We start from the raw sequence: 20,674 nt of genomic DNA, 5'->3' as shown, positions 1-20,674 counted from the left end.
CAACAAATCTTATCATTGAGAAATTTCATTTTTAATTTTCATTCCACAGTTGCACCCTTCTTTTATTTTCCCCACAGTTTCTTCGGTGTTTAGATTGAACAGCAGGAGCTAAAGTCTACATCCCTGTCTTACACCCTTTTAATCCGAGCATTTCGTTCTTGGTCTTCCACTCTTATTGTTCCCTCTTGGTTCTTATACAAATTGTATATTACCCACCTGCCCCTATAGATTTACCCTATTTTTCTCAGAATATCGGACACTTTTCCCAATTATACATGGTCGAGCGCTTTTCCTGGGTCGACAAATTATATGAACGTGTGTTGTTCTTTTTCTCTTTTTAGTCTTGCTTCCATTATCAACCGCAACTTCAGAATTGCCTCTCTGGTGCCTTTACCTTTCCTAAAGATGAAGTGGTCGTCATCTAACACGTCATCAACTTTCTTTTCCATTCTTTTGTATATTATTCCTGTCGGCAGCTTGGACGCATGAGCTGTTAAGCTGATTGTGCGATAATTCTTACACTTATCGGCTTTTGCAATCTTCGGAATTGTGCGGTTGATTTTTTTTCCGAATGTCAGATTATACATAGCTAGACTCATACACTCTAAACACCAACGTGAATAGTCGTTTTGTTACCGCTTCCCCCAATAATTTGAGAAATTTTGATGGAATGTTGTTCAGACCTTAAGTCTTCCAATGATCTTTTAAATTTCGATTCTAATACTCTTCTGTATATCGACGTCTGTTCCTTCTTCTATCACGTCTGCAGAGAAGTCTTCGCTCCGACAGAGGCCTTCAACGTACTCCTCTCACCTATCCGCTCATTCTTCTGTACTGAGGAATTCTGACTGCGCTCTTAATATTATTACCACCGACGCTTTTAATTTCACCGATGTTTGTTTTGATTTCCTGTATGCTGAGGCAGTTCTTCCGACAGTCACTTACTTTTAGATTTCTGAAGATTTTTCACTTAGCCATTTCGCCTTAGCTTCCCTACACTACCTATTTATTTAATTCCTTAGTGACTAGTATTTCTGTAACATGAATGTTCCTGAACACTGTTGCACTTCCTCCTTTCGTCGATGAACTGATTTACTTCTTCTGTTACTGTTGGTTTCTTCGCAGTTACCTTCTTTGTAACTTGTTGTACTTTCCAGCTTCTGTGATTGCCTTTTTTAGAGATTTACATTTCTCTCCAACTGAGATGCCTACTGAGCTATTCCTTATCGCAGGATTTAAAGCCTTAGGGAACTTCAAGGGTACCTCTTCACTCCTTAATATTTCTGTAGCCCAATTCTTTGCGCATTCATTCATCCTTGAATAGCCTCTTAAACTTCAGTCTGTTCTTCATCACTAATAAATTTTGATCTGAGTCGGTATCTGCTCCTGGGTACTCCTTTAAATCCTGGATCTGATTTCGGAATCTGTGCCTGACCATGATGTAATCTGTCTGAAATCTTCGCCTATCATCCGGCCTTTTCAAATTATGCCTTCTCCTCTTGTGATTCTTGAACACAATATTCGCTATTACTAACCGACATTTACTGCAGTACTCAGTTGGTCTTTCGCCTCTCTCATTCATAATACCGAGCCCATATTCTACTCCTTCCCGTACAAGTGCCTTCCAGTCCCCCCATGACCATTAGATTTTCATCTACCTTTACGTGCTGAATGGCCCGTGTAATATCCTCATACTTTTGCTATCTCTTGATCTTCGAACTGTGACATCGGCATGTATTTCTGAATTATTGTCATCAGTGTTGGTGTTCTGACGATTCTGATGAAAACAACTCTATCACTGACGACTATAAACATCTTACACCACCTTACATTGACGGATACTTTATCTAGATTCGTAATTGATAGGAGAGTATCTTGATTTTTCTTCAGTTTACTTAATATTATTAAATTCAACGTCAGAATGGCTTCTCTGGTACCCTCTATCTTGCTTAAACCAGATCTACGTCCAATACATCTCCAGATGTTGTTTCTATTCTACTGTATATTATTCTGGCCAGTATGTAGACTTCCCTAAGCGACTGGTTAGTCTAAAAGGGAATAATTGAGGCAAAATTCTTCTACCAGCCGGAACAGGGAATGGGGTAATTATGTACCCCTGTTTGAAGAGACTTAGGTTTATTACTGGGGAGCTGTATGAGACGGAGTGCTGTTTAGAAACTAATTAACTCTTGCAGCGAATGGAAACAAGAGTTAATGTTCAGTGCAGCTGTTGTCTTGTGTATCCCGTCCTCTGTGTTAATGCAGATGTAATGCGCCTCCTCACATTTGTACTATGAATACTGAGGATACAAGGTATCTAGTTGCACTTTATTAGAGCAAAGCAGAACTGACAGTTTGTAATTGTCCACCCCACCTGGTGCCTTCTATACATGTCCGTGCGCACAAGCAGCTTACGTAGGTCGTGGATCCGTGTTACTTGGGTGGGGCTGTAAGAAAATATCTAGTGATAAGGCTAAGGCTCTCATTGCTACAAGATAAGCAATCAAATTTCAATCAGGGACACCGGTGGCTTTGTCATGTGCCCACGTATCACGCAACAAAGACAGCTACGGACTGGTAACAGGCGATGCAATAAATGTTCGACTTCAGCTTCACTTCAGTTCAAATACATAACAATATCAGTTTTTTTGTAAAATGGTATACAAACTACAAAAAAATGGTTCAAATGGCTCTGAGAACGATGGGACTTAACATCTATGGTCATCAGTCCCCTAGAACTTAGAACTACTTAAACCTAACTAACCTAAGGACATCACACAACACCCAGTCATCACGAGGCAGAGAAAATCCCTGACCCCGCCGGGAAACGAACCCGGGAACCCGGGCGCGGGAAGCGAGAACGCTACCGCACGACCTCGAGGTGCGGACCACAAATTACACCACATACTAAAATAAACTTCATGTTTGTACTCTCTACTCCGCACTGCTCGCAGAGGCGTGTTACGTTATTTGTGACGGGCGTTCAGCAACAACTGCATTTTCTTTCTCGGCAACTTTCGCTTGAAAAAATATTGTATTTATTGTGGAACATCTTGGAATACTCACCCTCCATCCCCTATCGTATTATGAAGTTCCGATGAGTATCGACTCCATGCATAGGCCTCAAAATGACGTCTGTATCGAAGGTACGTTGCAAGTAGACAGTTGTAATTGACTTTCTTTTGGCAGAGAACCAGAGCATCATAGATATTCATAGGTGGTTGCAGAATGTCTACGGAGACCTGGCACTGAACAAAAGTACGGCGAGTCGTTGGGCGAGGCGTCTGTTATCAACGAAACAATGGTCAGCAAAGTGATCGATGAATCACACTCAGACACCTTGCTGCACAATTTGACGTCTCTGTTGGTAGTACTGACTCGCTCGTCCACCAGATGTTGCGCCCAAAGTAGTGTGCCCGCTGGGATCCACCCTACAGCCCCTTTGTGCACCCTCCGACTTCCATCTGTTTGGTCCAGTGAAGGATGCAGTACATGGACGATTGAGGGGTTACTAATGCAGCAAGACGTTGGCCCCTAAGTCGACCAACAGAGTGGTTCCATGCGAGCATACAGGCCCGCAGTGAGGGTACGAGATTGTCCAGACATGTTGTAGCTAAAGTTTAAAAATAGATAATTTCGTTGCGTGTCAGTGAAATCTCCTACTAATTTTTAATATATATGAACAAGGTTTCTTATTAGAATTATATGCGTTTTTGTTATCAGAGTAAACTTGCGGAACATAAAGTTTTAATTACACTACTGGCCATTAAAATTGCTACACCAAGAAGAAATGCAGATGATAAACGGCTATTCATTGGACAAATATATTGTACTAGAACTAACATATGATTACATTTTAACGAAATTCGGTTGCATAGATCCTCAGAAATAAGTACCCAAAACAACCACCTCTGGCGTAATAACGGCGTTGATACAACTGGGCATTGAGTCAAACAAAGCTTCGATGGCGTGTACAGGTACAGCTGGCCATGCAGCCTCAACACGATACCACAGTTCATCAAGAGTAGTGACTGCCGTATTGTGACGACCCAGTTGCTCGGCCGCCATTGACCAGACGTTTTCAATTGGTGAGAGATCTGGAGAATGTGCTGGCCACGGCAGCAGTCGAACATTTTCTGTATCCAGAAAGGACCGTACAGGACCTGCAACATGCAGTCGTGCATTATCCTGCTGAAATGTAGCGTTTCGCAGAGATCGAATGAAGGGTAGAGCCACGGGTAATAACACATCCGAAATGTAACGTTCACTGTTCAAAGTGCCATCAATGCGAACAAGAGGTGACCGAGACGTGTAACCAATGGCATCCCACACCATCACGCCGGGTGAAACGCCGGTATGGCGATGACGAATACAGTCTTCCAATGTGCGTTCGCCGCGATGTCGCCAAACACGAATGCGACCATCATGATGCAGTAAACAGAACCGAGATTCATCCGAAAAAATGACGTTTTGCCATTCGTGCACCCAGGCTGGTCGTTGAGTACACCATCGCAGGCGCTCCTGTCTGTGATGCAGCGTCAAGGGTAACCGCAGCCATGGTCTCCGAGCTGATAGTCCTTGCTGCTGCAAACGTCGTCGAACTGTTCGTGCAATATGGTTGTTGTCTTGCAAACGTCCCCATCTGTCGACACAGGGATCGAAACGTGGCTGCACGATCCGTTACAGCCATGCTGATAAGATGCCTGTCATCTCGACTGCTAGTGATACGAGGCCGTTGGGATCCAGCACGGTGTTCCGTATTACCCTCCTGAACCAACCGATTCCATATTCTGCCAACAGTTATTGGATCTCGAACAACGAGAGCAGGAATGTCGCGATACGATAAACCGCATCCGCGATAGGCGACAATCCGATCTTTATCAAAGTCGGAAACGTGATGGTACGCATTTATCCTCCTTACAGGAGGCATCACAACAACGTTTCACGAGGCAACGCCGGTCAACTGCTGTTTGTGTATGAGAAATCGGTTGGAAACATGTCAGCACGTTGTAGGTGTCGCCACCGGCGCCAGCCTTGTGTGGACGCTCTGAAAAGGTAATGATTTGAATATCATAGCATCTTCTTCCTGTCGGTTAAATTTCGCGTCTGTGGCACGTCATCTTCGTGGTGTAGCAATTTCAATGGCCAGTAGTGTATTATCTAAGAAAATTTATTCGCGCAACAAGTCTTATTTTGTGTATTTTATTATTGGCATGCGGTATTTCGCCTGGTCTCCATGCCCTTCCAAGAGAGTTGAAGACTTGCTTGGACCCTTGACGGCCAAAGTAGGCGAAGACGATAAAGAATCTTCTGCTCCAGCCACGCTGTCAATGAATACCAGTGACCAGAAGCTTATATCAATAATTCGTCATCCCGAAGGTGTCCCGTAGCAAGATACTACTCGACTACGATGTGTGGCATTTAAAGGTGCAATAAAAGCCTTAAAAGATCGGAGTTGCCCAATTCTATTTTTTTGTAGCAATTAAGTTATTCTACACTTAACAAGAATATTTAAGAACTCGGGAGTTTGTAGACTATCCCTAGCTGAAAAGACAACGACTTAACTTAAAAATAAATGAATCTTCACAACGTCTAGTGAGGTGGCTTCAAGCCGCATCATTGAACGCAGATTATGTGAAACAATTGATTTTGTAGCCACAGGAATGAGGAATAATATGATGTATTTGAATCCTGAATAAAACCAAAATGCTTTCACAAAAAATGCTTTACTTATTAAAGGCACTCGTACATCTATGCGAGTAGCTAATAAAGTACAGTCTCTCACCCACAGTACCAAACAGTCGCAAGTTTCAAAGTCGCTGACCCAACACTGAGTTTCTTTAACAACTAAACTGTTCATCCTGAAACTCTTCCCTTGGCGCACATTATTGGCTCTGCGGAGGCAGAGGAATTGCTTCACCTGCGTTACTTAATACTAAAGCTACGATGGGAAACGTAATGAGAAGATAATTGGATGTTGAGTACTGAGACGTTGGGTTCACTGGTATTAAGGAAAACGTGAAAAGGAGGCCCCAACAATATAACTTTCATTTCGCACAACCTTTTTAACAATACATAATCATAAATTTCGTTTCTTTTTTACAAAATGAACAATTTTGTCAAATGAAAACACTTGGCAAGAGATATCAAAACAGCAAACTGTATTACAATAATTACACCCGTTATCGGGTGAAACAGCGGTGTTTACTACCTCGCTGGACCCAGTTTCTCTTATTAAATGCCTTTCTGCAATACATGGAAACTATATAAACACCATTGATGACAAGAGTGATTTAGTTACTCAAAGCAGATGACGTAGCTGTTAATTTGAAAGCTATATGTCTAGAGGTTCGGGGTTAAGATGCGATCCTGTGCTTAAAAGGTTAAACAGATTAGGAAACAATATGACAATGATAAGGCTTATTTCAAAAAACCAAACTCTTAATTTCAATCGGAAGCCAAGTTGCGACTTAATTCCAACCCGTCCCTTTTGATAATCTTATTCTGACTAAATGCCTGATGACTATTGTCTGTTAATATTTTCAAAGCTAAACTGATTGTCAGTTATTAAGACCGCTCTGAAGGAACGTCTTAAAACATTACTTGTGAACACTTATTACAAGAGAACTTACTCGGCGGAACCACAAGATCCAGCTAAAAATTCACTAATACTGAGCGGGTCTTTATTAGACAGCAACGTACAGCTTAGTACAACAGGTTGTTCAGATTATAAGTAATGCAATTACAATGACATAATTGGACCGGTTAACATCTGAATCTAACCACAAGAGCCCTGTTTTGTTTAACGGTGGTAGCCTGTATCTTAGTACAAGTGTTCTGGCTGTATTTACGACCAGGAGATGATTCATTAGAACATTAATGATCGGGTATAAAGCAGACAGGAAAGGCAATATAATAGCGGAACAAATCTTCAAACCACAACTAGTGCCTTAGTACAATACTGTGGCCTATATTTACGACAAAAGATCCGACCGAGTAAAACTGATGCTGGGGTACAAACCAGAAAATAATTAGGAGGGCGTGCAGACAGTGGCACAAATCACCACCAGGATTACCGAATGTTACTCCCCTTTATCAACAAGCAGTTCCATGGATCTACGGTGCGTCGCGGCCGTTACTGAGTGGTGCCGATGAAAGTCAGTTAGATGAGGGCAGCCAGGCCACGAACGGTCGTCCGACACTAATGTTGCCAACCAACCGACGGGATGTCGGACTGCTGTTTGTAGTCGACTCTGATGCCGGTGAAGTACAGCCGCTATCTTCGCTTTGCGCAGGCCCTCTTTGCGTAGCTCGTGCCTTCGGCCGCTCGGATCTCGTGACCAGCTCTTGCCGCGACGCTACCGCCAAACTTTATGCCTCCCGTCTCTGGCCAGCGAACCCGTATAAACGTCGGCAAGCAAAGACCTTTTTCTAAGGACACAACCCACAGATACCAACTCTTCCTCATAGATATTGGCAATGGGGCCGCAAGAGGGATAGTCGATGCTACACCTGAGCCAGTGGCGGCATACAGAACAGTCTTCCACTGCTCAACCTCTCAAAACTGAAATAGCCTCCCCCGGGGAACTCCTCTCACCGCTGGAATCTTTAGTTTCAGATAAAAGCGTATGAGTTTCCCCTTTCCCGGTTCCCTAACCAAAAGACTGATTGGACTTAAAGTCTTGACAGTGAAATAAGGACCTAGGAAACGCGGGGCAAGTTTCCCTAAACGTTTATACCGGGAAGTCCGCGCAGGAACGTTCCTGATGTAGACAGGATCCCCCATCTTCCCTTGAAAGGGGCGCTTGTTTATATTATAGTTCAAAAATGGTTCAAATGGCTGTGAAAACTATGGGACTTAACTGCTGAGGTCATTAGTCCCCTAGAACTTAGAACTATTTAAACCTAACTAACCTAAGGCCGTCACATACATCCATGCCCGAGGTAAGATTGGAACCTGCGACCGTAGCGGTCGCGTGGTTCCAGACTGTAGCGCCTAGAACCGCTCGGCTACTCCGGCCGGCTATATTACAGTGACAGGCCTGACGATCGTAAGCCCTCCTAGTATTTAACCTACCTCACCCCCATCTATCCCTAAGAAACTCCGGAGCGATAGATGGAGATAAAGGATCATTTATCTCCCATAAATTGGAGAGCGGGGAATTCATGGGATATCCGAGCATTCCGCTAGCTGGGGTGGCCTTAGATGCTTCATGCCGCATGGAGTTAAACGCTAAGTTTAGCCAGGGCAAGGTGGTATCCCACTTTTCAGGCGATTTATGATGGTAAATAATCAACGCTGACTTCAAGCTATGGGTAATCCTTTTGCCAAAGGAACCCTGAGGATAATAAGACAGAATCGTCTGAACGATCTTGCCAGAAACCCAGGAGCGTTATCCGTAACCAACGCCCGCGGTGGCTCGAACCACCTAAACATATTAGTAGGATGAGAGATTTTAATAATAGGGGTCACACTCCGTCTAGGTATTAACCAAACGAACCTGGAAAAGGCGTCCACCACTACGAGCATATACGAATTGTCTTTTTTCGTCCGGCGAAGCGGGTCCACATAATCAACAAACAATTTATCCAACGGATGCTCTTCTCTCTCCGACTGCAGCAATCCCCTGCCAGGGAGTTACTCGTTTTCCCTTCTTACAATCTCGGCATTCTTTGACTAAACCTCAAATGTATTTATAAGGTGTCGGACAGGTCAGCTGTTCCTTGATCTACTCTAAGGTTTTATGAAGACCTAAATGCCCTCGTACTGGAGAGCCATGGAAGTACTGGAAGACTGGAAAAACTAAGGTTCGTGGGAGACAGATTCTGGCTTCCCCTGACCTACTCCTGCGGTTATACAGAATGCCGTTTCTCAGAATATAGTCGCTGGATTCCTGTCCATCTAGTATTTGTTTCCTGAGCCCCACGCCCCCCAGAATGGGTCTTGTTCTTGTTCACTTTTCAAATTATTAAACAGTTGGGGTACCTCGGTAAGGATCGCACATACTAGGTGACAGTCCGGCGTTTCCTCATCAAGCTGGTGCTGTTGGAACATCCTGCTAAGGGCATCAGCAACCTGATTATCAGATCCCTTCACGTGCCGAACCTTAAAATGGGAAGCCGATATGCGGACCGTCCATCTCGCGATACGTTCTGTCTTCCTAGGACGACCTAGGACCCAACTAAGGGCCTGATTATTCGTCTCTAGGTCAAATTCACTATATTCGAGACAGAACCGAAATTTTTCCAGAACAAATAACACAGCTAACGCTTCTCAATCATATACTGAGTAATTGAGCTCAGGTCCCTCCAGACGTCGGGAAGCAAAGAACTGCCACCACACCTGTATTGCAAGCATCAGTCTGGACCACAAATCTCTTGTTAAAAACCAGTACAGCTAAAACCGGTGGGTTGGCAATCGCAGTTTTATTTCCTTCAAAAGCTGCCTGCTGACTTTCAGCCCAAATGAATTTCGTATTATTTCTGCTTAACAAATCTAACGGGGCTGCAAGTTGCTCATTGATGCGGAAGTAATTACCCATTCGTACAAATCGGGCAAACTCCCTCTTAATTCTTGGCTGCGGAAGATTCTTCATCGCTTCAGTGCGTTTCTGATAAATGCTAATTCCGTACCCAGCTTAGTCAAGGTTATCTTTGAGGGTTTCATAGTCAGCCCAGCATCCCTGAGCCTGGATAGTACCTCCCGGATGTGCTCTAAATGCTCTTCAAAGGAGGCACTAATTATGACCACATCGTCCATATAACTGAAGACACAATTAAACTTTATATCACATAAAATTTTATCCAGTAAACGGGGTAAAACTACTGCACCAGTTGACAAACCAAACAGAACCCGGTTGAACTCATATTCCGATCCGTGGCGAAGGCATAGAGATGCTTAGATTCCTCCGTTAAAAATACCTGGTAATAAGCCTGATTAAGATTTAACACTGTAAACCAAGATGACAGCCGGTGTGGCCCAGCGGTTCTAGGCGCTTCAGTCTTGAACCGCGTGACCGCTACGGACGCAGATTCGAATCCTGCCACGGGCATGGATGTGTGTGATGTCCTTAGGTTATTTAGGTTTAAGTAGTTCTAAGTTCTAGGGGAATGATGACCTCAGATGTTAAGTCTCATAGTGCTCAGAGTCATTTGAACCATTTTGTAAACCAAGATGCTCCCAAAAATCAGCTGAAACAGTTGTGGAGATCAGGCAGTGAAACCGATTCTTAAATCACCTTTTTATTGAGAAGCCTATCAACCACAGGTCGGAAATCCTGCCACCTGATCTTTAGGTACTAAGAAAATGTGGGAAGCATAGGGGAAGGTGGGCGGTCTTATGACTCCGTCTTTTCACTAACCCTCAATTTTGCGCCGCAATATCTTCATCTGAGGTGGTGACAAGCGATGTGGAGACTAGCGAATCGGCACGTCACCCATGACACGAATGTGGTATCTAATGATGTTGTGACTCCCAACCTGTCACAAAGTACACTACTGGCCATTAAAATTGCTACACCACGAAGATGACGTGCTACAGAAGCGAAATTCAACCCCGATAAGAAAGAGGATGCTGTGATATGCAAATTATTAGCTTTTCAGAGCACCCACAACGTGCTGACAAGAGGAAAGTTTCCAACCGATTACTCATACACAAACAGCAGTTGACCGTCGTTGCCTGATGAAACGTTGTTGTGATGCCTCGTGTAAGGAGGAGAAATGCGTACCGTCACGTATCCGACTTTGATAAGCCTATCGCGATTGCGGTATATCGTATCGCGACATTGCTGCTCACGTTGGTCGAGATCCAATGACTGTTAGCAGAATATGGAATCAGTGGGTTCAGGAGGGTAACACGGAACGCCGTGCTGGATCCCAAAGGCTTGTATCACTAGCAGTCGAGATGACAGGCATCTTATCCACATGGCTGTAAAGGATCGTGCAGGCACGTTTCGATCCCTGAGTCAACAGATGCGAACGTTTGCAAGACCACAACCATCCGCACGAACAGTTCGACGACGTTTGCAGCAACATGGACTATCAGCTCTGAGACCGTGGCTGCGATTGCCCTTGACGCTGTATCACAGACAGGAGCGCCTGCGATGGTGTACTTAACGAAGAACCTGGGTGCACGAATGGCAAAACGTCATTTTTTCGGATGAATCCAGGTTCCGTTTACAGCATCATGATGGTCGCATCCATGTTTGGCTACATCGCGGTGAACGCACATTGGAAGCGTGTATTCGTCATCGCCATACTGGCGTATGACCCCGGCGTGATGGTATGGGGTGCCATTGGTTACACGTATCGGTCACCTCTTGTTCGCATTGACGGCACTTTGAACAGTAGACATTACATTTCAGATGTGTTACGACCCGTGACTCTACCCTTAATTCGATCCCTGCGAAACCCTACATTTCAGCAGGATAATGCACGACCGCATGTTGCAGGTCCTGTACGGGCCTTTCTGGATACAGAAAATGTTCGACTGCTCCAGATCTCGCAACAATTGAAAACGTCTGGTCAATAGTGGCCGAGCAACTGGCTCGTCACAATACGCCAGTCACGACTCTTGATGAACTGTGGTACCGTGCTGAAGCTGCATGGGCAGCTCTGTTTGACTCAATGCCCAGGCGTATCAAGGCCGTTATTACGGCCAGAGGCGGTTGTTCTGGGTTCTGATTACTTAGGGTCTATGCACCCAAACTGTGTGAAAATGTAACCATGCGTCAGTTCTAATATATTTGTCGAAGGAACACTCGTTTATCATCTGCATTTCTTCTCGGTGTAGCAATTTTAATGACCAGTCGTGTAACAATATATAACCATAAATTTCATTTAAAAAAAAAATGAACAAATTTGTAAAATGAATAAGCCTTTGCAAGAGAAATCTAAACAGCAAATAATATTACAAGAATTACAAGACAAATGCACTTGCAGCCCGCCCTTTACCGGGTGAAACAGTCTAGAGGTTCGGTGTTAGCATACGCTCCTGTGCTTAAAGGTTACACAGATTAGGAAACAATATGGCAATGATAAGGCTTACTTCAAAACAACGAACCTCTTAATTTCAATCGGCAGCCAACATGCGACTGGATCTCAGTCCGCCCCTTTTGACAATCTTATTTTGACTAAAGGGCTGATGACAGTTGGCTGTTAATATTTTCAAAGTTAAACTCACTGTCAGTTATTAAGACCGTTCTGAAGAAACGTCTTAAAACACTACTTGAGAACACTTATTACAAGAGAACCTACTCTGCGGAACCACAAGCACAAGCTAATAATTCACCAATAATTACCTGGTCTTAGACAGCAACGTACAGCTTAGTACAACGGGCTGTTCAGATTATAAGTAATGTAATTACAAGCAAATAATTTGACCGGTTAACATGTAAATCTAACCACAAGAGCCCTATTTTGTTTGACGGCAACCTGTGACTTAGTACAATTGTTCTGGCTGTATTTACTACCAGGAGCTGATTCATTAGAACATTGATGACCAGGTATAAAGGAGAAAGGGAAGGCACTATAATAGCATAACAAACCTTCAAACGACAGCTAGTGTCTTAGTAAAATACTATGACCTATATTTATGACAAAAAATCCGACCGAGTAAAAGTCTGAGGGTCAGGTACAAACCGGAAAATTATAAGGAAAGGCAGTATAATAGTGGGACACATTTTTAAACGACAACCATTGTCTTAGTACAATACTACTGTGATGGCGTCGGTTACACAGCTTGAGGCTGCAGTGGATGTTAATAATAGTAACTTAAAGCTATTACTTGGATGCAAATGGGGATTCTTGCTTGATTTATTAATTCCATGTTAATAAAATGGCATTTAGGGAGAAACAGGACTTTATAGAAATACGGATGTTCTAACAGATACCGCTGCAACTCACTGATACTGAACGCCGTATGATCTAGGTCGTTGTTATTGTTGTGGTCTTCAGTCCTGAGACTGGTTTGATGCAGCTCTCCATGCTACTCTATCCTGTGCAAGCTTCTTCATCTCCCAGACCTACTGCAGCCTACATCCTTCTGAATCTGTTTAGTGTATTCATCTCTTGGTCTCCCTCTACGATTTTTACCCTCCACGCTGCCATCAATTACTAAATTCGTGATCCCTTGATGCCTACCAACCGATCCCTTCTTCTAGTCAAGTAGTGCCACAAACTCCTCTTCTCCCCAGTTCTATTCAATACCTCCTCATTAGTTATGTGATCTACCCATCTAATCTTCTGCATTCTTCTGTAGCACCACATTTCGAAAGCTTCTATTCTCTTCTTGTCTAAACTATTTATCGTCCATGTTTCACTTCCATACATGGCCACACTCCATACAAATACTTTCAGAAACGACTTCCTGAAACTTAAATCTATACTCGATGCTAACAAATTTCTCTTCTTCAGAAACCCTTTCCTTGCCATTGGCAGTCTACATTTTGTATCCTCTCTACTTCGACCATAATCAGCTATTTTGCTCCCCAAATAGCAAACCTCCTTTACCACTTTAAGTGTCTCATTTCCTAATCTAATTCCCTCAGCTTCACCCGACTTCATTCGACTACATTCCATTCTCGTCGTTTTGCTTTTGATGTTGTTCATCTTATACCCTTCTTTCAAGACACTGTCCATTCCGTTCAACTGCTCTTCCAAGTCCTTTACTGTCTCTGACAGAATTACAATGTCATCGGCGAACCTCAAAGTTTTTATTTCTTCTCCATGTATTTTAATACCTACTCCGAATTTTTCTTTTGTTTCCTTCAGAATGTGAAAGAGAGTATTCCAGTCAACATTGTCAAAAGCTTTCTCTAAGTCTACAAATGCTAGAAGCGTAGGTTTCCCATTTCTTAACCATTCTCGTAAGATAAGTCGTAGGGTCAGTAATGTCTCACGTGTTCCAACATTTCTACGGAATCCAAACTGATCTGCCCCGAGGTCGGCTTCTACCAGTTTTTCCATTCGTCTTTAAAGAATTCGCGTTAGTATTTTGCAGCTGTGACTTATTAAACTGGTAGTTCGGTAATTTTCACATCTTTCAACACCTGCTTTCTTTGAGATTGGAATTATTATATTCTTCTTGAAGTCTGAGGGAATTTCGCCTGTCTCGTACATCTTGCTCACCAGATGGTAGAGTTTTGTCAGGACTGACTCTCCCAAGGCTGTCAGTAGTTCTAATGGAATGTTGTCTACTCCCGGGGCCTTGTTTCTACTCAGGTCTTTCAGTGCCCTGTCAAACTCTTCATGCAGTATCATATCTCCCATTTCATCTTCGTCTACATTTCCATTTACATAATATTGTCCTCAAGAACATCGCCCCTGTATAGGCCTTCTATATACTCCTTCCATCTTTCTGCTTTCCCTTCTTTGCTTAGAACTGGGTTTCTATCTGAGCTAGGTCGTAGTGGTACACGTTTGCGCACAGAATTTACGCTATTTTGCGTAATTTCAGGAACATGAAAGACATCTAATTTCCACACCATTGGTCGTACGGGCGAATTTTAAAGTGCAGTTGATTCGTCTCGTAAAAATTGAGTCTGTGGTAATTAACTTGAATGAAAATCGTTGAGAATATGTCGATCATTTTTATAGCAAAAGTTCTGCAGTTTGCAGATAGCAGTTAGGGGAAGGTGCTAGTCCGGCGGCCGGACGCTACCCCACTTTGCTCTCAACGGATTTTTCGAATCTCTTTGTGAAATTAACCCGCAGAAGTTCGCCACCTCTTTGCAAATTCCTACTACCTTCAGCTCGCTACCTGGCCCTGCCTACAGCTTAAAGGGCTCTCTCCTGCCAAAACGCACATCAACCGGCGACTTACAAGAGGCTGAATGGGCTTAAACTCGCAATCAGTTTAGAACTGAGAGTTGTGGACCGACGGGGAATGAATAATCTTTTTTAAATTTGCTACCCACCTGCGTCCACTAAGGAAATATTCCATAATGTTCTCAGAAACGTCCCTCGTAATGCATTCTCCGAAAACAGTTTCTGCCGTAGTTCTCAGAGAACAAATAACAACGGCGTTGGCGTGGGACGAAATGAATCTCTTTTCAGTCAGTTCCGAGAAAGTACAGCCTTTCATCTGCGTCTAAGTATTTCATAAATCACGTTTAGCGAGCAATTCATCCGATTACGTTTCGCTCACTGGTAACGAGCTAAAGCCGAAGAGTCTAACAAAGAAGTAAGTCGGGATTCATAAAGCTAGAGGACGCCTTTGTGAAGGAAGATTTCCTTTGATTGTCTCCTTGCATTCCGGCAGCGCTTTCTCAAGAACTCTAGTATAAATTCATTGTAGTACAGAACATCGTGTTATGGATGCTACAGAAATGGGGAATACATTGTGCTACTTAGTAATATAAATAAAACAGTTACACGACTTCTTCAATGTATGGGAAGAATTATTTCCATCGTAAATTCATTTTTAAAATTAATCGTTCTCTGATGTCTTAAGAATGGGTTCCCGTATTGCATCCTCAATGTTCCAGTGGGACTACTGGTCGTTGACTTGTTTTCCCAGAGATCGACCAAAAATGATAGCACGATATACAAACCAGCAAGGAAAAAATGTAAGGGTGTTCCATCGAAGCAAATTTTTAAAGCTGTGTAGAATAATTATTTGATGCATGCATTGAACCAAAATTTAGCGGAATAACAATATCGGTTTGTCGGATCTCAGGGCGTTCCTGAAACACACAGTATCCAATATAGAGCAAAGTGGATGCTTTTCTGAAGCTTCATTAATCGCATCCGCATGTGCAACAGTATTGCGAGTGTTCTAAAGACAGTATAACGTTCATACAAATTTGTCAAAGGATGTAATTTCTCTTTGTATTGTGACGTTTACCGCTATTGTAAGTGTAAGAAATGTTGCGTCAAGATAAACTGCAGTGGACTTGCTTAATATGAAGTATTTTTGGCTCTTTCCGCATGAACATGATATGAGATGTTGGTACCAAATGGATCATTGGACTTTCTTCAAATTTGAAGCAAGAATGGTAAATCTTTACACATGTCATTACTACAATATTGTTCAGGCTTTCGTGTGCATTCATTGATGTATTGACTTTTCGTGTCGTGGTATTCAGCTGATCACTTCTTAAAAGATCTGAAGTTACGCCAGGATGAGTGGCTAGCAAAGATTCGCCCTTCATTTCTGGTTGCAATGGGAGTATAAATCAACGACTCGTGCTCGTAAAACGTCAGAACCCTTAAATAAATGTCAACAGAGTATCAAGTGACGAAAACCAATAGGCAACAGATTTCGCTTTCGATTTTATTTATTATACATGTCGCCTGCTTAGATAGAATCTTAATAGCGTCAATACTTCGTTTACATTGTATCCGCCTGCCGGAGTGGTCGAGCGGTTCTAGGCGCTATAGTCTGGAACCGCGCGGCTGCTACTGTCGCAGGTTCGAATCCTACCTAGGGCATGGATGTGTGTGATGTCCTTAGGTTATTTAGGTTTAAGTAGTTCTAAGTTCTAGGGGACTGATGACCTCAGAAGTTAAGTCCCATAGTGCTCAGAGCCATATGACTCATCCAAAGAGTCGTTTGATGCAGCTCTCAATGCTGCTCTATCCTGTGAAAGTCTCTTCATCCTCGTGTAACTACTGCAACCTACATCCCTCTGAATCTGCTTACTGTATTCATCTCTTGGTCTCCCTCTACGAGTTTTACCCCTCACACTTCCCTCCAATACTAAATTGATGATCCCTTGATGCTTCAGAATGTATCCAGCCAACCGATAGTCAGTATATACATCTAAACACATTAAGTTTGTTTCAGTACAAATATTTCATTGTGCATCACAATGTGTTTTGCTTTGAAACTTTGTCAACGGACGGCACAATTTTTTCGCTTCTCCATTGGCGAGCAACTAACCGTAAGGCGCGGGAATTTCAGTGTGTACCAGAGCCGAAGCCGTAAATAACGAAAACTAATCACGGAACTTAATTTCACCGTAGTGACACTTAATATTTTAGAGCTAGCCATCGTAGTTGGAACTGCTGATGGACGACATCAACTGGGGTACACATTCATTGCCGGAAAAATGTAACATCCTCACCGTCTGTGTTCAGTGGCAAAGAGTTTACTTTGCGCAAAGTAGTGCAATGTAATATTAGTGGTTAATTTATCTTCTTGTCTGCGATCAGTTGTGTCTCAGTGGGCTTGTCTCTGTACTCTATGTTTTGACTCTGCAAAGAGTAATTGTGCAGAGTTTAGAGGTTTAGAGGTGTTTGCTACACTCATTTGTGGGTACAAACACGTATTACTGTACATCAGCATCAGCAATTTGAACGGGATCGCGATGTGGACCTGCAGAAAGTTGGGTGGATTGCCGCACATGTTGAGCACAATATATTGGTGGCGCCGACCATTGTGGCCGAGCGGTTCTAGGCACTTCAGTCTGGAACCCCACTGCTGCAACGGTCGCAGGTTCGAATTCTGCCTTGGGCATGGATATGTGTGATGTCCTCAGTTAGTTAGATTTAAGTAGTTCTAAGTCTAGGGGACTGATGACCTCAGATGTTAAGTCCCATAGTGCTCGGAACCGTATGTTGGTGGTGTGTCGTTCCTTTCAGCAGTGATTTGTGGAATATTCCCACACCCGTACACAAGGTTCTGGACGTCCGCGTAGTACGGGCGCGCGTCGACATAGACAAATTCTATGAACAGCTGTCGACCGCACATCATCTTGGGAAGAAATCTGGGCCCATGTTACACCTGCCATTGTCAGAAAGGATAATTGGGAACCATCTGCTAGCAGTAGGAGAAAAAGTAAGCGTGCGTCTGGCCAGGATATCAGTGGCATCACGACACCATTAGGGACGGCTACTCTAGTGGAATGCCGCTCCGTTGCCTTTAGTGATGAGAGTATGTTCTGTATGCATGCGAGTGATGGACCGTCACGTGTGTGGCACAGACCTTGTGAGCGGCCTATTCAGGAGCACATTCGCCCACGAGACACAGGTTGCCACCCTAGGCTTCATGGCGTCACTTAAACTCCACGGTGACATTTGGTGTTCTGCAGGATAAAGTAAACACAGCCCGCTACAGTGTACAGGTTGTGACACCCGTGCTAATGCTGTTATTTCGACAGGACGGTCACGTGCTATTTCAACAGGGCGATGCACATCCATATACGGCTGCTGTTACGCAACTTGCTCTTCGTGGTGTATAACAAAGTCACGTGATCTCTCACTAACTGAAATCGTGTGGAACATAGTGAAGACGGAGGTTATTCTTTCTCCAGAAGCTGTAAAAACCATTGCCATTCGGCACATTTTTGATTGTTTGCATGTAAGAATACAGGCCTGCGTGTCCGGCAGAGGGGTACACTTCGTGTTACCGCGACTGTTCGTGCACCTCTTGCCGTGACATGTGTGTATCATTTGGTCTCATTATCCTACAACGATGAAGGAGCTATCACATCACCTATTAATAAACTGACGACGCTGTAATAAATAGTTGTTGCCTTCAACGTGCCGGGAGTAGATTGGGAAAGTCATGCGATCAAAACTGATGCCAGAGAATGGGATTCGTGTGATATTGTTCCCCATGTCTTATCCAAAAATTAGTTCGAGCCGAAAATTGGAGAACCAATTCGTGAAGGTAATGTTTTAGACCTCCTAGCAATAAGCAGACATGAACTTGTCGATTCAGTTAACGTTGAGGAAGACATCAGTGATCTTAAGATATGATAGCAGCTATGACGACAAGCATAACAAGGAATGTTAAAAACAGTAGAAAAATATTTTTGCTTAGCTAGAGTGACAGGATACAAATTGCAGAACAGCTGAGTAGTCAACATCATTTACTGAATGCTGACGATGAAGGTGTGAGATACAGATGAAAATATGCAAAAACAACGCTCGATACATCTTAGAAAAGTATATTCCGAGCAAGGTCTTAAGTATAGGTAAGACTGACCGTCGTTTAATAACCTTGTTGGAAAACTGCTACGTAAATTAAGAGACCTTCATCACAGATTCAGGATAAGTCAAAATCTAGCTGGAAAAAAGAAGGTGAACGAAGCCAAAATGAGAGTAAGGTGAGCAATGAGAGAAGCGTTCAGTTATTTTGAGAGAAAAATTTTGTCAACCAATTTGACAAACGCATCTATTCAGTCACTAAGTGATCCAACTGGTACCAAATTGGAAGATAACAGGGAGAAGGCCGAGATAATGAATTCGATGTACCGAAAATGTTTCGCCGTAGAAGATCGTAAAACAGTGCCTCCTTTCAGTTACCGTAGAAACACCAAAATGACTGATATCGAGAAAGCCGGTCGCGGTGTCAAAAAGCAACTACAATCGATTAGCAGTACCAGCTGAGATACCTGTTACGATGTCAGCTAACGCTCGCAGCTTAGTGCAGCTGCTCCTCCAAACAGCATCCCAAATGAGCAAACCAGGTGCGACCTTACTTCAGGTACTTGGGTTGTGCATTTAAAAACAATAGCTCAGTGTAGTCATAGGGTCAAGCTGCACACATCTGCTTTCATTACATGTAGCTACTCTGCAGCTAATAATTTCCTGAAGCTATGATCCTGCTGTCGGTCTATGCATTGACCAGAATTCCGAGTTAATAAAATATACGAAAATACAGAATCAAAGTTAAATGGATAATTTAGTAACAAGGGTTCTATTCTAATTCTGTTGCTGATGAAGATGATGGAGAATTATGTTGAACAATAATTAGTGAGGAAAGGACATCTCAGGTAAATGGGAAGTTGTCCTACAATATTCAATTAAAATACTGGTAGAAAACACTCTTATCAAATGCAGTAAAGTTACTTTGAGAGAGTTATAATAACTGTATCAAATTCCCTGAACTATATTGTAATCAAAGGTACCCGTAAACGAAGTTCATTTCGTAACTACAATACGCGCAATATTCACCAGCCCAAAACAGTTCAAACATCAACATGTTGCTTAGCAAATTAACACACAGAATACGAAAAATAGTAGCTCCTACACTGTCTATCTTCAGTTCCATAATACTCGTGGGGAACGATAATCCTAATCTGGATCACATTCAGGCCTCTCGAAAAACAAAGTCCCTTCACAAACTAAAGTATGGTAGCAGCCATTCACTGCCCAGAACCAAACACCCACATGACCGAATCATGTACTTTGCTAGAGGCAGGTCAGTCTTCTTCCAGAACAAACACAAGAATTTGCAGCTCCCTTGAGCTCTTCACCCGAAAAGTCAAAGTCTCCAATGGACTCCAGTAGTGTTCTGTTACTGTAGTCTGCTTTTCCACTGGCTGAAGGCTGTCCCCACCAAAAATACATCGTTTCAAGGCTTTACAGACATGACTGGACATGACCACTTTCTCAGCTAAACAAATACATTCAAACAATGTTTAAATAAAGAAGGTGTCACAAATATTTGGTTAAATTCAGATTATATACAATAAATATAAATAGTAGTTAGTTCATTAATGAATAAGCCAGAATTCTTGCCTGAGTGTGCACATGGTAAATGACAACAGACGGTCAATAAATAGTGGTTAAATAAATAATTATGTCTTCTTAACAAAATTGTCCTTTGATTCCTTTTTGAATTGTGGTGTCCTCTAACACGTCTGACTGACCACATTTATATTAGCACCGTTTTCAACAGCATTTAAATAAAGTTACTGTTAGAACAGTGAACTATTCATTAAAA

Source organism: Schistocerca piceifrons, chromosome 6 (assembly GCF_021461385.2).
Source record: "Schistocerca piceifrons isolate TAMUIC-IGC-003096 chromosome 6, iqSchPice1.1, whole genome shotgun sequence".
In the NCBI taxonomy this organism is placed as follows: domain Eukaryota; kingdom Metazoa; phylum Arthropoda; class Insecta; order Orthoptera; family Acrididae; genus Schistocerca; species Schistocerca piceifrons.
Note: the sequence above shows the minus strand (reverse complement) of the source record.